The 14,279-nt window shown below is 43.8% G+C and overlaps 1 protein-coding gene across 2 annotated transcripts in view; it reads right to left on the bottom strand.

Moving 5' to 3' along the window:
- The window catches only part of DOCK1 (dedicator of cytokinesis 1), a 279,185-nt gene that overhangs the window by 108,325 nt on the left and 156,581 nt on the right, over window positions 1-14,279 (bottom strand). The window lies entirely within an intron of this gene.

Raw genomic sequence — 14,279 nt, 5'->3', positions numbered from 1 at the left:
AGTCGAGCTGAAATGAGACTGAGGAAAACGCTGTTATTTTCCCTGTGGACTCGTACGTCCACACACCGAGTTCTGCTTTGTGAAGATAATATCCAGAAAGTGCTCAGCAAAGCTTGAAAAGTAAATATCTAAACCAATTTTTATTTTTTCCAGAAATGCACGTGAGTGCTGGGTTGAGGTTTGGGTTTTTTAAAGATCTAATATTGAAGCATTTGATGTAAATTTGTCATTGGCAATATTCCAGTTTTCTTATAAGGGGTTTTATTCCATGAGTTTTGACTAATGCAAAATAAGTTTGCCATCCTGACTAACAGAGCAATAAACTCAGTTCTAAGCTAGAATTCCAAGAACTACTGCATTGATGGGACAAAGGAAAATGGCATTAAGCAGAAGGAAAGTAGATTTCTATGGGATTTTGGGGAGAAATTATTCCCTGTGAGGGTGTAAGGCCCTGGCACAGGTGCCCAGAGCAGCTGTGGCTGCCCCTGGATCCCTGGCAGTGCCCCAGGCCAGGCTGGAGCAGCCTGGGACAGTGGAAGTGTCCCTACCCATGGCAGGGATTGGAACAAGATTATCTTTATGGTCCCTCCCAGCACAGCACGGGATGGAAATCCAGCGTGGAATCTGCACATTCACACAAAACAATCAACAGTTTTAATCTATTTCCAAATTTCCTATTAGCAGCTCTGATGTCAGGATTTAAAGCACACTTTCTATGCTGGATGAATAAATCTCATATGCCAGCATAAATTTTTCATGATTCCTTCATAAATTCCTCATTCCTTGTTGTCAGTTGTCTTGGCAGAAACTAAAATATAGGAAGCTGTAAAAACGTCCATCTGCTTTAATTAAGCCAACTGCCTCCTCCCAGTGGTGTCAGACAAGCCCTGGGTGAGCCTACAGATCACCCACAACACACAGCAAAGAGTGCAAGGGCCTTTTAAAGATAAACACAGAAAATTTCAAACCCTGCCTCACCCATGACTGGTTGGTGACCATCCCACAGCTCCCTCAGGTTTTCTAATCCTTGTTGGGAATCCTGTTTGTTAAACCTGAGTTGTGAGCAGCAAAGCAGAGAGGGAGATTTTCACCCTCTGCAATCAAGAGGCAAGAGTTTATTACAATGGTGCATTTTTTTCATTAGGCTAGGTCAGAAAATAGTAAATTAAAACAGGAAAAATAAAGCAATGGATTCCCATCTGGAGTACTGCGGACAGGTGTGGTGCCCTCAACATAAGGAAGGCATGGAACTGCTGAAGCAAGTCCCCACAAGGCCACAAAGGTGATAAAGGGGATAGAGCACCTCTAGTATGGAGACAGGCTGGGAGAGTTGGGATTGGTCAGCCTGGAGAAGAAAAGGTGGTGTGGAAACCTCCCAGCACCTTCCAGGAACTACAGGGGCTCCAGGGAAACTGGAGAGGGACAACTCACCAGGAACTGCAGGAACTGGAGTGACAGCACAAGGAGGAATGGGAACAAACTGCCAGAGGGCAGGGCTGGATGGATATTGGGAATTGGGAATTGTTCTCTGGCAGGGTGGGCAGCCCTGGCACAGGTGCCCAGAGCAGCTGTGGCTGCCCCTGGATCCCTGGCAGTGCTCAAGGCCAGGCTGGAGCACCTGGGACAGTGGGAGGTGTCCCTGCCAAGGCTGGGGTAGAATGGGAAGAACCATCCTGTGGTTCCATGATTCCGTGCAGAATGAGAATCCTCTCAAGAGACAATCACAGCAGAGCTGAGCACGGCTCTCCAAGGAGAACCAAACTGCCTTCCTGAGCTTTTCTCTATGCTCTTCCCAAGGAGTACAGCACCAGATGATCCTTGAGATGCCCTTCCAGCATGGGATCATACTCCATATAATTCCTATAATTCCATGCTGTATTCCATATCTATTGCTCAAGAGACATTCCAGAAGGGCCAAGAGTGGCTCCTTCAAGGAGCACCCAGGCCCCACTGCTCCCTCAGCTGTGTCAGAGCATGGTGAGGGAGAAAAAGACTTCAGAGCTTTGGACAAACTGGAAAAGATGAAGAATAATTCTTAAAGAACCTAAAATCCTTCAATTCTGTTAAAAAACCTGAAAATTACAAGTTTATGAAGAACACAAAACTCTGGAAGTCTGGCTAGGAAACATTTTCAGGGCTACAAGCACTGGCAAGTACTGAATGCACATTTCTAAGTCTAAAAAGTGCTGCACCAAAACAGGAAAGTACAGCTCAACATGACACCAAATATAAGGTAATAACTGTGATTCATATCTCAGAGATGGAAATACTTTTCCTCAAGAAAACTTTGTCCTCATTTTCCTCGAGGAAACACAACTGAAGCAGTTGTGGAAGGAGCGCATTGTCAAAAATAGTCTGACAAATAAAAAGTTACTCTGTGTTCAAGAGGAACTTACAGAAAACATGTTTGGTTTTGACAGTTGGCAATTTCACTTTGATTTTTAAAAATGAAACGTGGTTTCTGCATGAGAAGATGCAAAACAGTCCAGAAGGAAGAACATGAGACAACAAGTGTGGGAAGGAGAGTGAATCCTCACAAAGCCATCCTAGTATCACACCTCCCTTAAAAACCTCACTGACGCAAACACACAACTGAAATTCATCCCAAAATGTTTCTGTTTGTACATCTTTATGAGAGAACTGTCAGAAAATCATCATTATATTCTCCTGCATGTTTTTTTGAGTACTTCTGTTACACCTCACATAGTGCAGACGTGACCAGGCCAGCTACAGGCAAATCATACAAAGTAATTACATATTAACAATCAAACACAGAGAGGAACAAACCCAGGGAGTGCCTGAGCCCTCAGAAGGAAAATTCCAGCATTAAGAAACACAGAATGTCACAAAGGTGATTTTTTGGTTAATACAGAATCATTGTTCCTCCAACTGACAGGAACCAAAATACATTTTCAGATGACAAAAGAAGAAATTAAATTAAAAGCTGAAGGGTGATGGGGGATACAGCTGTTGAAGCCTTTCCTGCTTCCTGTGCAGATTGTCCGTCCATCCATCCATCCATCCATCCATCCATCCATCCATCCATCCATCCATCCATCCATCCATCCATCCCTCCCTGTGAAGGAGGACCAGGACTCTGCAGGAGCCCATCTGGTGGACTCCATTCCCAGAGTTTTTTAGGGTAAGCTGACTCACCCCGTGCTGTGATGCATTTCTCTGCTCATGTTCCAGAAGACTCCTCCTGCCCAGGGGACACCTGAGCCAGCAGAGAGCTGCCCAAGCCAATTAAACCACCCAAAACTTCTCAAACTGAGCCAGGACATGATGCTGCACCACAGGAGTGCTGTGGGTTATGGAGAGGTGGCTCCAAAGGGAATTGGGTCAGAGATGGGATCAGGGGCTTCAGCTCCTTCTCTCTGAAGCCACTTGCAGAGAGAGAGAAACTTTCCATGCTGCTGATAACCACAGTGACCTGAGAACTGACAGTTTTCACACCTTCTGCAGCAGCCACACATTATTATTTTTCTCTTTTCCCGGCGTTGCTGGCAAGCAGCAAACAACTCCCACAAAGGGCAGCTGGGAGCTCTCCCCGGCCTCCAGGTGAGGGCTTGGGGAAGCTGAAGGCAGGCAGGGGTGGGGAAGGCCAGAGCAGGAACAGCAGAGGCATTTCCAGAGCGCCTGGATGCTCTGGATGCAGCTGGGAACATGGGCAGGCTCAGGGCAAGATGGAAGGCGCAGGGGGAAGCCCTTCCCACACATCCAGGACAAAAAAATCTGAAAAAGCTGGAAGAGCAAAGCTTCTGTCTCCAAACAGATCCCTGAACACACTGACAGTAAATTCCCTTTGCAGCTCAACAAGCCTTTGGTGAATGTTTATGCACAAGGAATTTAAAGAAGGAAAAGGTTTGCTTTTAATATCTTTCATGTTATTGCTTTGAACATCCCAAATGAAAAACATGCTGCAAGTTTAAAGTTCAGCCACTCAAGGCACAGTGTGTGCCTCAGGATGGATATTTCCTAACACCACTGATAATCAATATCCATCACCCATATCCTAAGGATGCTCTCATTTTAGTTAATGTTAAAAAATCATGAATTTACCTTCTCAGTTCAGCCTGTTTATCCCAAGATCTAGAAATATCTCTGTTTTACTATCTGCAAGTGCCAGCTTTCCTGTGACACTTCTGATGGGAAAGGAGAAACATCCATCAAGAAAGGCTGAGCTCAAAGGCTGCAAAGCACTGAGAGAGAGAAGATGACTTTTCAGTGCTTATATTCAGTGATATAAACCTTCAAACTGGTGATAGCCAATGATCTGACACCTCTTTTCTCCCTAAATATGCTTTAAACTCTTCCTGCCCTACAATCACCCATCTGTTATATCAGAGCATGAATAATTTCCTTCTTTAAAAAAAAACCTCCAGTTCTTCCTATAGTGGCCATGCTTTCTCATACTCCCACTGTAAAAGCTTGTTTTCTAGAATGTGCTCATGAAATATTTCTGATCCTAAAATTTAATAACCCCAGAAAAGGCCTTGCTGGCTTTTTAAGCATCGAGGCTGCTGCTCTCAGAAGCCAAAATGCTGCACCACTGTCAGTCACTGAAAAAGATGAAAATTCAGAAAAGGAACATGTTGGCAAGGTAAGAACAAGCAGGATTTTAGGCATATTTCACCCAAATTGTATTAAATTAATAACTGGGTTGGACACTACCCTTGTGAATCATTAAAAAATTAATACATTAAGAGCAAAGTACTATTTTATAGTTTGTACAATATCTCTGTTTAGTCAAACTGTTCTAAGTGCTGAAAATTGAAGTCACTCATGGATGGTCAAGCCCACAGAATTTCAGTGCAAAGCTCACTACAGAAATCTGAATTGCAGATTAACAGCCAAAAATGCATTTAAGCCTGAAAATAATATCCAAACAACCATTTTTTGTTACTTTTCAAGACTGAAATATTGGGTTTTTTTACAATACTGGAAAAGATGAATAAAACCCAAGTGTGAAAAAGCAGCCCATCCCTGGGTATTTCTAAATGGGCAATGGTAGTAACTGGAATGATGCTGATGTGGAAAAAGAATGATTCAAAGTGAAAGTTGCTACACCTTTCCTGTTAAAAATAAACATCACGTGGTGTTAGCTTGGACTTGGTAAAAATGGAGCCCTGCTTTGGGATTTAACACCTTCAGCTTTATTTAATTAGTTCCCTCACTCTGCTGCTTTTATAAGCACCAAGTGTTCCCACATCGTGCTCATGCCTCACATCCTGTGCTAAAAACATCCCAGAACGTTCACATTTGGGGCTGTGACGTGGTCACCCTTCCTGGGGGGCTCAATGAGCACAACATGAGCACTCAGGGCACCACAATTCCAATTCAAAACTGCAATAGCACATCCAGGTGGGTTTGGGTGCTAAGATAGAATGTTTTTCCCGTCCACCACAGAATTATGGGATCATTTAGGTTGGAAAAGCCCTCTAGGATCATTAAATCCAACCTGGCATTCCAAAGCCACCACTGACCTGGGTCCCCAGGTGCCACCAGGATGCTCCATGGTCTTTGGATTCCCATCATCATTTCTCACTCTTGGTTTTGGCCACATGTCCCAGGGATCATTTTTCCTGTGGGATCCTACAGAGCAAATCTCCTCTGGGTGCTCCCAAGGAATGTGGTGCTGCAGGCACCAAAACTGGCTGTGAGGAGCCAGGAGAAGCAGAATAAAGCTGGAAAAGTCCCCAAAGCTCCATGAAATGAGAAAGCAAATACTTGGATGCAGCTTCATCCCAAACACCCACACTGGTACAATAATGTGAATTCAAATGTTCATGAGCTCATCTTAGAGAGAGCTAAACTTTGAATATCTACTCACCAGGGCCTCTGGAGTGGGTTCAGGCAGCAGTGGGGAAAAGAACATTGGAATCACAAGATGAAATGTCAAATTTAAAATGACAGTTAAGGGTTTTTTCAGTTGTAATTAGGAAATTGTAAGAAAACTTTAAATTAAAGGAAAGTTTACTCTAAGGATCTGTCTGAGGAAATGTAATCTGCCAAGGGTTTCTGCTACTCCTGAAGTAATTAAAGCACAAAACAAAAACCAAAAACGTGTAACAACATTATTATCCATCATTTAGGAACAATATATTGAATTCTTCGTGCTTAATTTGATAAAAAAAATCATAAAACCCAAATTGATAAAGATATTGGCTGCTAAAAGGCTTCTGAGTACAATCATCCCAAAGTACCTTAATGTCAACTCATGTTTAGATTCCAGAAGGCAAAATAATATTGGAATCATTGTGTTCCATTTGAAATTACTTTGGCAAGGCTTCTTCAGGTCTCAATCAGCTCTCAGCAGAGAATTACCACAACACACAGCCTAATAACCTCTTACAGCTTTCACTCTAAACAATGTGTTAAACCCAGCAGTTCTCAACACTGTCAAGATACAAGTTGAGAAAAAAAAGAGGGCAAGTAGCCAAACAAATGAGTTGGCTTTCCAAGAATCTTGTTAAAAACAAAGGAAACCAGACATCCACAGCATCCTGTGGGTGATGGTTCCAAAAAGTGAGGAATAAAAAGCCATTTTCAACATTCTCTTGCTTTTTCTCAGCGTAGCAGTTGAGCCACGTTGCCTCTTGCACTGTGCGAAGACCCCGTGCTCTATTTCTCCTTAAAATATCCCATTTCTGAGCCACTCTGGAAATGACAGCCTGGGAGGTGCCTCTCAACTGCTCGTGACTTCAGAGCAGGTAAAATACACCAGGGGACAACCAGCAGGGGTTTGGGAGGAGCAGCCACTCCTGCCTGTGATTCCCTGAGGAATATCCTCCATGGAAAACCCCCAGCAGTGACATGGGATGTCCCCTGGATTAAAGGTTCTTCTAAATAATACTGACAGGATGAGGGAACCCTCAAGTTTAGGTTGGCTATTAGAGAAAATTTCTTCATGGAAAGGGCTGTCCAGCAGGGCAGTGGTGGAGACACCATTCCTGGAAATGTTCAAGACCTGTGTGGATGTATCATTTGAGGATGAGGCGCTGCTGCTGGGTTGGTGCTGGGCTCTGATCTCAGAGCTCTTCCCCTGCCTAAACAATTCTATGATAAACCCACAGATTCCTTGATGTTCCCCAGCCTTATAAGACACACAGAGCATTCAAAAGGTTTTGAAGGGATTGAATTTGTCCCCACCTCAAGGAGGACAATCAACTCATGCTCAGGAATTTTCCAGGTCTAAACCTCAGCACTGCCTCACTACCTAAAACTTTGCAAGGTGCCAAAACCAGCAAAAATTTCTTCTTTTAACAGAAGAAAAGATGAAAAAAAAAAAAATCTCTAAAAAACCCTTCATTCACCTTTTCCCCCTTGAACTCAAGAACAGGAGCAGTTGGGATCATTTTATCCCTCTGTGTTTCTTCCTAGTGGAGGGAGAGCTGTTCCCTAACACAGTTCTTTGCTTCCAACTCACTGGAATTTTCTTGCAGCAAAACAAAGCTGAAGTGTCACGGGGTTGCTGCTGAGCAATGAAGGTGGAGCCAATGCTGCACAGGGATGTTTTGGAAGCAAAGTTAAAAGCAAGATGTGCTTTAGGATGAAGAGGACGTGCAACAGCCTTCTCCTGGTTTTACAGAGCTGCCAGGGCCCTGAGAGCTCCATTCCTGGCAGGACACCAAATCCCATCCACCTTTAGGGACAGGAAAATGTCTTTGTCAAGGGAAGCACAATAATAAACTCCAGAAAACAGCAGCATCACAGTGGATGCTGGACATGGTCACCAGCCCAAGCCCATCTTGCTGCAGGAAATCTTCCCAAAATCCCAAGACGGCTCCAAAGACACAAAAACCCTAATTAAGATGATACAACTATGACCAACAAGGGAATTATTTTACTGCTGAAAAGCATTATTCTGCCTCTAGACCACAGGAGGGATTAATCATGACCCAAATAGATGGAAGGAGTGCTCAAAACAGGAGCAGATGGATTTGGGAGGGCTCACACCTCACACACACATCCCAACACTGGCAGCCTCACCAGGTGCTTTTCAGAATCCTAGACTGGTTTGGGTTGGGACCTTAAATCCCCCCCACTGCCACCCCTGCCATGGCAGGGACACCTCCCACTGTCCCAGGTGCTCCCAGCCCCAGTGTCCAGCCTGGCCCTGGGCACTGCCAGGGATCCAGGGGCAGCCACAGCTGCTCTGGGAATCCCATCCCAGCCTCTGCCCACCCTACAGGGAACAATTCCTTCCCAAAATCCCATCTAGCCCTGCTCTCCTTCCATGACTTTTCCATCCCAAATGATCACAGACTGCAGAAATTAAGGAGAAAACCAGACCATGGAATCCAGAGGGCTGCCCCAGCTGCTCATCAGCTCTCACAACCACACCATTATCAATATTCCATCAATGCCAGGGACATCTCTAACTCCAAAGGCTGGCAGAAAACCACCTGATATAGGGTGGAAGCCATCACGGGAAAAGAGCAGCTGCTGAAGAATATTCCTTCAAGGGACCTCAGCTCTTTGAATTAGAAAATACCCTGTTATTTCAAACACAGTCAAGTATATTCATTTTCCTCCCAGGTGCAGTTAATTTGACAGGTACAATGCTAAAGCAAAAATCCTGCAAGGTCTTTCCTGAAAAGGTCAGTACATTATGCAACGGGGTTTTATGACAGCAAAAAAAAAAAAATCCCTCCATCTACAGAAATTTTAGATGATTTACAGAAATTTTAGATGATTTATCAATGTGCATTTGTGTCTTTTATTCCCAGATGAAGAGCAAACTTTGGGGCACACGCGTTAATTTTGAGAGCTGTTTTTTTCAGGAAGTTCTAAGCTTTGAAAATTGTTATTCTCGGTCTATACATGGGAAATAGGGGGAGGTTTTTCTATACAGAGAAATATTCAGCACTAAAGAAAAACAAAATTGCTCCCATTTGAAGTCTTATTGCATTCCAGCCCTGAATTAAATGATTTGATTGTTCAAGCTGCATGTCTGGACTCCTAAACTTTCTAAGTAAGCACAGAGTCCTGTAGGAAATGCATTAATAGTCAGAAAAAGTAGCAGCAATTCCTTCTAATCCAAGCTTTTTGTACTGTTCAACTCTTCTTGAAACAATGCATCCCTTGGCCTCCTAAAACATAATTGCATTTCAACCACTTCCTTCATCCCAACTGCAATTTGGAAATGTAAACCAGTCACCCTATTCCACTAAAACATATATTGAGGGAATATTTAAGTGATCAGGGCCCCAGTGACAAACTTGGAATTTCAAGTAACATCCAATAAAATTGAGTGGTTAAGGTTGGTAAAAAACCTTTAAGGTCATTGAGTCCAACCCTCAGCCCACCTTGTTCCAGATGTTTTTGGAACACTTCCAGGGATGGGGACGCCACCACTGCCCTGGGGAGTGTTTCACAACCCTTTCCATTAAAGAATTTTCCCTAATCTCCAATCTAAACCTCCCCTGGAGCATTTTAAGGCCATGAATAATGTCTTTGAACATGGAATTAACACAGGCATGAACCCACAAAGGGATTTGGGAAATGAAATGATGATTTTTAAAGCCTTTTTTCCTGTTCCCTTCACCCCAATCCTAAAGATTCAGTAACACCTGATAGACTTTGAAACTGGGGTGCCCTGCTTTTCCTGTAGTTTGCAATCCAGAATCTTTGCCATCCTTCTGGCCTCTTTTCCCCTGTTATGAAAACTACCCCTGATCCAGCAGGAGCTCGGGATGGATTTTAAATCAGAGCTTTTGCACTTGCACTCATCTGATGGATGCGACTTGACTGCTCAATTATGTAAGTGCAAAGAGCCTATTTTCATACATTTATTAAAACCATCCTGCTTTTGTTTCCATAAGCCTGCCTCGAACCCAGCACAATATCACCATGAAGCCAAATTTCCATAAGCTCAGCCCAGATTTCAGTGTGGCTTTGGGGGCCTTGTCAGGAAGGATAAACTCAGAGCTGGGAAGGTCCCGAGCTGCGCAGAAGCTGCTGTGGCTCCTGACGCACGCCAGGGTTTGCCCACTGCTGATGGATGGTCACAAACATCACTGGAGGTAATTCTGAGAGCACAGCACGCATCTGACAGGTACTGCTATGACAACAGGCAGCACAACTGCCTACATTTCCCTGGAAGCTCCAAAAATAAACATTCCAGGACATGTTCATCCCGAGCGGCTCCACCGTCCTTTGTCCTCCTCTTTGCAAGGCTTTTTTTTGGCTTTTCATACAGAAAATTCATTGAGATTCTGGGCTGGTGGGCTGGGTTTGGGTGGGCTTGAGGGCATTTTCTTCATGGAAGGTGTGGGGTGGTGGTTTGGATTTGTGCTGGGAACAGGGGGCACAATACAGGAATATTTCTGTTGCTGCTGAGCAGAGTTTGGGGCTGGGACAATTCCCTGAGGAGTTTTTCCAGTGCCCAACCATCCTTTGGGAAGAATCTTCTCCTGATATCCAACCTAAACCCTCCCTGACACAACAGGTAACACCCTCCAGATTCCCTCCCCAGGCCAGCTCTATTTCCTCTGGAATAAAAAACCAACAGAGACAAGAAACCTCATTTTCACTGAGAGCATCTCATCCCTTTCTCTCTGACTTCAAAAGGCAAAACAAACAGGTATTTTATGTAAATGTGGACATTAGAAACAAAAAATAGAACAGCAAACATCAAATTCCTTTTTCATAGGCAACTCAGCTTCCACTGGCACAGCTGCAGATGAAAGTAGCAGCTACAAATTAATATATCATAAGGTCTTACCAAAGGAACTGAATTGTCTCAAATGCCAAAAGTAAGACCAAAGACTAAATTATTTTCATTTACGGAACCGTAGGGAGGAATTGCTTTCATGTTCTGAGTTATGTGTTTAGGAGGAACCTAAGTTTAGCTTGTCAGCTTCTGACAAAAGGTAACAACAATTTCTAAAACATTTCGGAATCATTTCCAAACGTGCTTTCGATGGGGGAATGGAAACAAGACAAAATCACAAAATCCCTGCCTTTTTTTGTAACTGCTTTTACAGCTCCAACTCCTTGTGTGTGCTTTCCTGGAGATGCCTGGAATGAAGAATCTGCCTCCAAAGCACTTCCCAACCCTAGCCAGAAACACAGGAAAACTCCCTGATTGCTTAAAACTGTTAAATACAGATCTTGTGGCTTGAATTTCCTGAAAATGTGGGCACAGACAAACCCTACAACAGCTGGATTTTTAAGGTGGAAAAGTATCCTAAAAGGAATTTTAAGACACTTCCAGCTCCTCCTTACAAGTGCATTAATGGTCCCTTATCCATCTCTCCCATCCCTCAGTGTTTTTTTCCATCTCCTTTCCTTGGATATTGTTGTTTACAGTAAACCAGGGGAAGATCTGGACCAAAATTTGGAAGTGAAAGGAAAAGCCACTGCATCAGTTTGAATATTCTTTTCTTTTACCCCCAAAATGCTGATGAGCCACCTGCAAACCAATGTCACCTTGAACATAATGAACACCTTGAACAATTTAGTGGCAATTCCACCAAACTGGTAACACCAACACCTTGGACTCTGAATCAAAAAACTGCCTTGTTAAAATGAGAATTTTACTACATTAGACAAGTCAGCAAATAAAGTATTTTACAAAAAAGGAAGAATTCTCTTGTTAGATATGAAGATTTCTTGTGTTCGTTTTGGCATGAAAGGTGGGAACACAGTTTGGCTCCTTGAGGTGTTGGAACTGAGGCATGGGATGTGATCCTGAGCTTGGGATGTGATCCTGAGCTTGGGATGTGATCCTGAACTTGGGATGTGATCCTGAACTTGGGATGTGATCCTGAACTTGGGATGTCATCCTGAACTTGAGATGTCATCCTGAGCTTGGGATGTGATCCTGAGCTTGGGATGTGATCCTGAACTTGGGATGTCATCCTGAACTTGGGATGTGATCCTGAGCTTGGGATGTCATCCTGAGCTTGGCACAGCACTACTGGGAGGTAGAAAAGAGAGAGAACCCTGATGTTTTTATGCACTGGACCAAAACCAGGCAGGCAAAGTTTTCAGAATAATTTCTGTCACTGTTATGAGCGCACAGATTTTTATATATATAATATATATAAAAAATATATATATTTCTATATATTTATCCCACTGGTGAAGGTCAAAAAATAGAATACTAAATTTGAACTAAACTTATATTTGCAAATATTTCCTGTAATCCAGTCATTCACAAGCTTTTCTCCATTTCCCCTCTTCCCCCATGGCTATAACTTTATCTCATCTAGAATATTTGAAGCCACTGCTTAATCCAGAGTATTTTAATCTGGAAGCAAAGCACTGCATGGAGAGGAGCTTTAGGAGAAACCTCCTAAAGGACTGGTCTAAATAGGAATTAGAGCTCCATTTTCCAGCTATTTTTAATTATTTTCCCATTGTTTCACACTACCAGATACATTCCATGCAGGAAACAAATGAAATTATGGATACATTTAAAATTGAGTTCCCTTGATTTGGTTCATGGCACAGAAACTGCCCAAGGAGGTGCTTTCAGAAACGACACAAAATTGCACATTCAGAGTTATTTCTATGGAGGGGATGCCACAGCTTTAAAAGACAAAATTTGTTCTTAAATTTCATCTGGTTTTCTTCAATAAAACTTTATAAGGGTGGAAATAAATGGAGCAGATGGACAAAACAAGGTATTTTACAATGCAGCTTTCTGGGCTAGGAAACCACGTTAACTCCAACAGGAAAAATGAAAAGCACAGAAATCAACTGAGAAGAGTTTCCAAAGGAGCTGGTGCAATGGGAATGGAAGAATGAGGGAATTAGGGATGAACAACCCCCCTTAGGACATCTGAAGATCCTCTTCAACACCAAAAAGACTGGGAAATGTTTTTGTTTTAACTTGAAATACTACTCAGATATTCTGCAGACACTGAGGGGAGGCAGGATGATTCAAAGATCATCAACACATCCCATTTCTGCTTCCTCAGGACTTCATGCTCAGCATGGAAAAAGACAAGACTATTTTTAAGGATAAAAATTCCAAGTGTCTGTCCTAACTGTGAACCATCATGCTTTGAATTCCTCCAAATTTTCCACGAGGAACTGCCTGGGGGAAGAATTCCTTTGTGCTGCTTTAAGGAAAAAACCAGGAGCAGGGAAAGGTTCTTTTTGTACCTTTGCTCTTTCCTTTGCTTGGCCAGAATTTCACAGTGCCAAATAAAACCCAAGGTGAAATCCCTACCCCAGTGAACACTGAGGGGTCACCTGGCAATAATGTGAAGAGAACACAATTCCAGACTGGTTTGGGTGGGAATGGACCTTAAATCCCACCCAGTGCCATGGCAGGGACACCTCCCACTGTCCCAGGTGCTCCAGCCCCAATGTCCAGCCTGGCCTTGGGCACTGCCAGGGATCCAGGGGCAGCCACAGCTGCTCTGGGCACCTGTGCCAGGGCTGCCCACCCTCACAGGGAACAATTCCCAATTCCCAATCTCCCATCCATCCCTGCCCTCTGGCACTGGGAGCCATTCCCTGTGTCCTGTCCCTCCATCCTTGTCCCCAGCCCCTCTCCAGCTCTCCTGGAGCCCCTTCAGGCCCTGGAACAGCTCTGGGCTCTCCCTGGAGCTGCTCCTGCCCAGGTGAGCCCCCCCAGGTGTCCCAGCCTGGCTCCAGAGCGGCTCCAGCCTTTGGAGCAGCCCCATGGATCCTGTCCATGAGCCCACTGTCCCTCCTGTGCTGGGCTGGCACAAGGAACCCTCCCTGCAATGCTGACCACACTGTAACTGCCCTGTCTCCATTCAGCAAAGCCAGTTAAAGCATTAAGAATGTCCAAGCACAAACCTTCCCAATCCTGTTTCAATCTCTCCCAAACTTCAGGAACCCCAGAGTTCTCCTGTTCACAGGTAACACATGCTGGGAGGGTTTCCCAACACCTCCAACACAGCTCTGAAGGCACTCAGAGTTGCTGAAGCAAAACCACTTTCAAAATGAATAAAAAGAGAAACAAATCCAAAGGGCTTCAGATGTTCCTCATGAGCTCTCAAAGGGCTCCTTATTTCAAACACCAAGTGCTTCCCAAGCATTCCCAACCAGCAGGAAGAACCCAAAGATGGCTCAATCTCCTGACTCCTACTTATTCAGAACAGATTTTATTAAGGAGTTAAGGAGACTTCAGAAGCCAAGATTAAAGTTATGGTGCATTTTTATAAGGAGAGCAGGAGCTGTGGTTCAGGATTTTATATAAGGAAACACTGACAACTTTACAGCCATGGTAGCTTCCAGTAAATGCAGAAGAGATTTCTCCAGGCAACTGGTAAATATAATGTTTTTCCCTT

The sequence above is a fragment of the Melospiza georgiana genome, chromosome 8, assembly GCF_028018845.1.
Source record: "Melospiza georgiana isolate bMelGeo1 chromosome 8, bMelGeo1.pri, whole genome shotgun sequence".
In the NCBI taxonomy this organism is placed as follows: Eukaryota; Metazoa; Chordata; class Aves; order Passeriformes; family Passerellidae; genus Melospiza; species Melospiza georgiana.
This window is presented reverse-complemented; position numbering and strand designations above follow the sequence as displayed.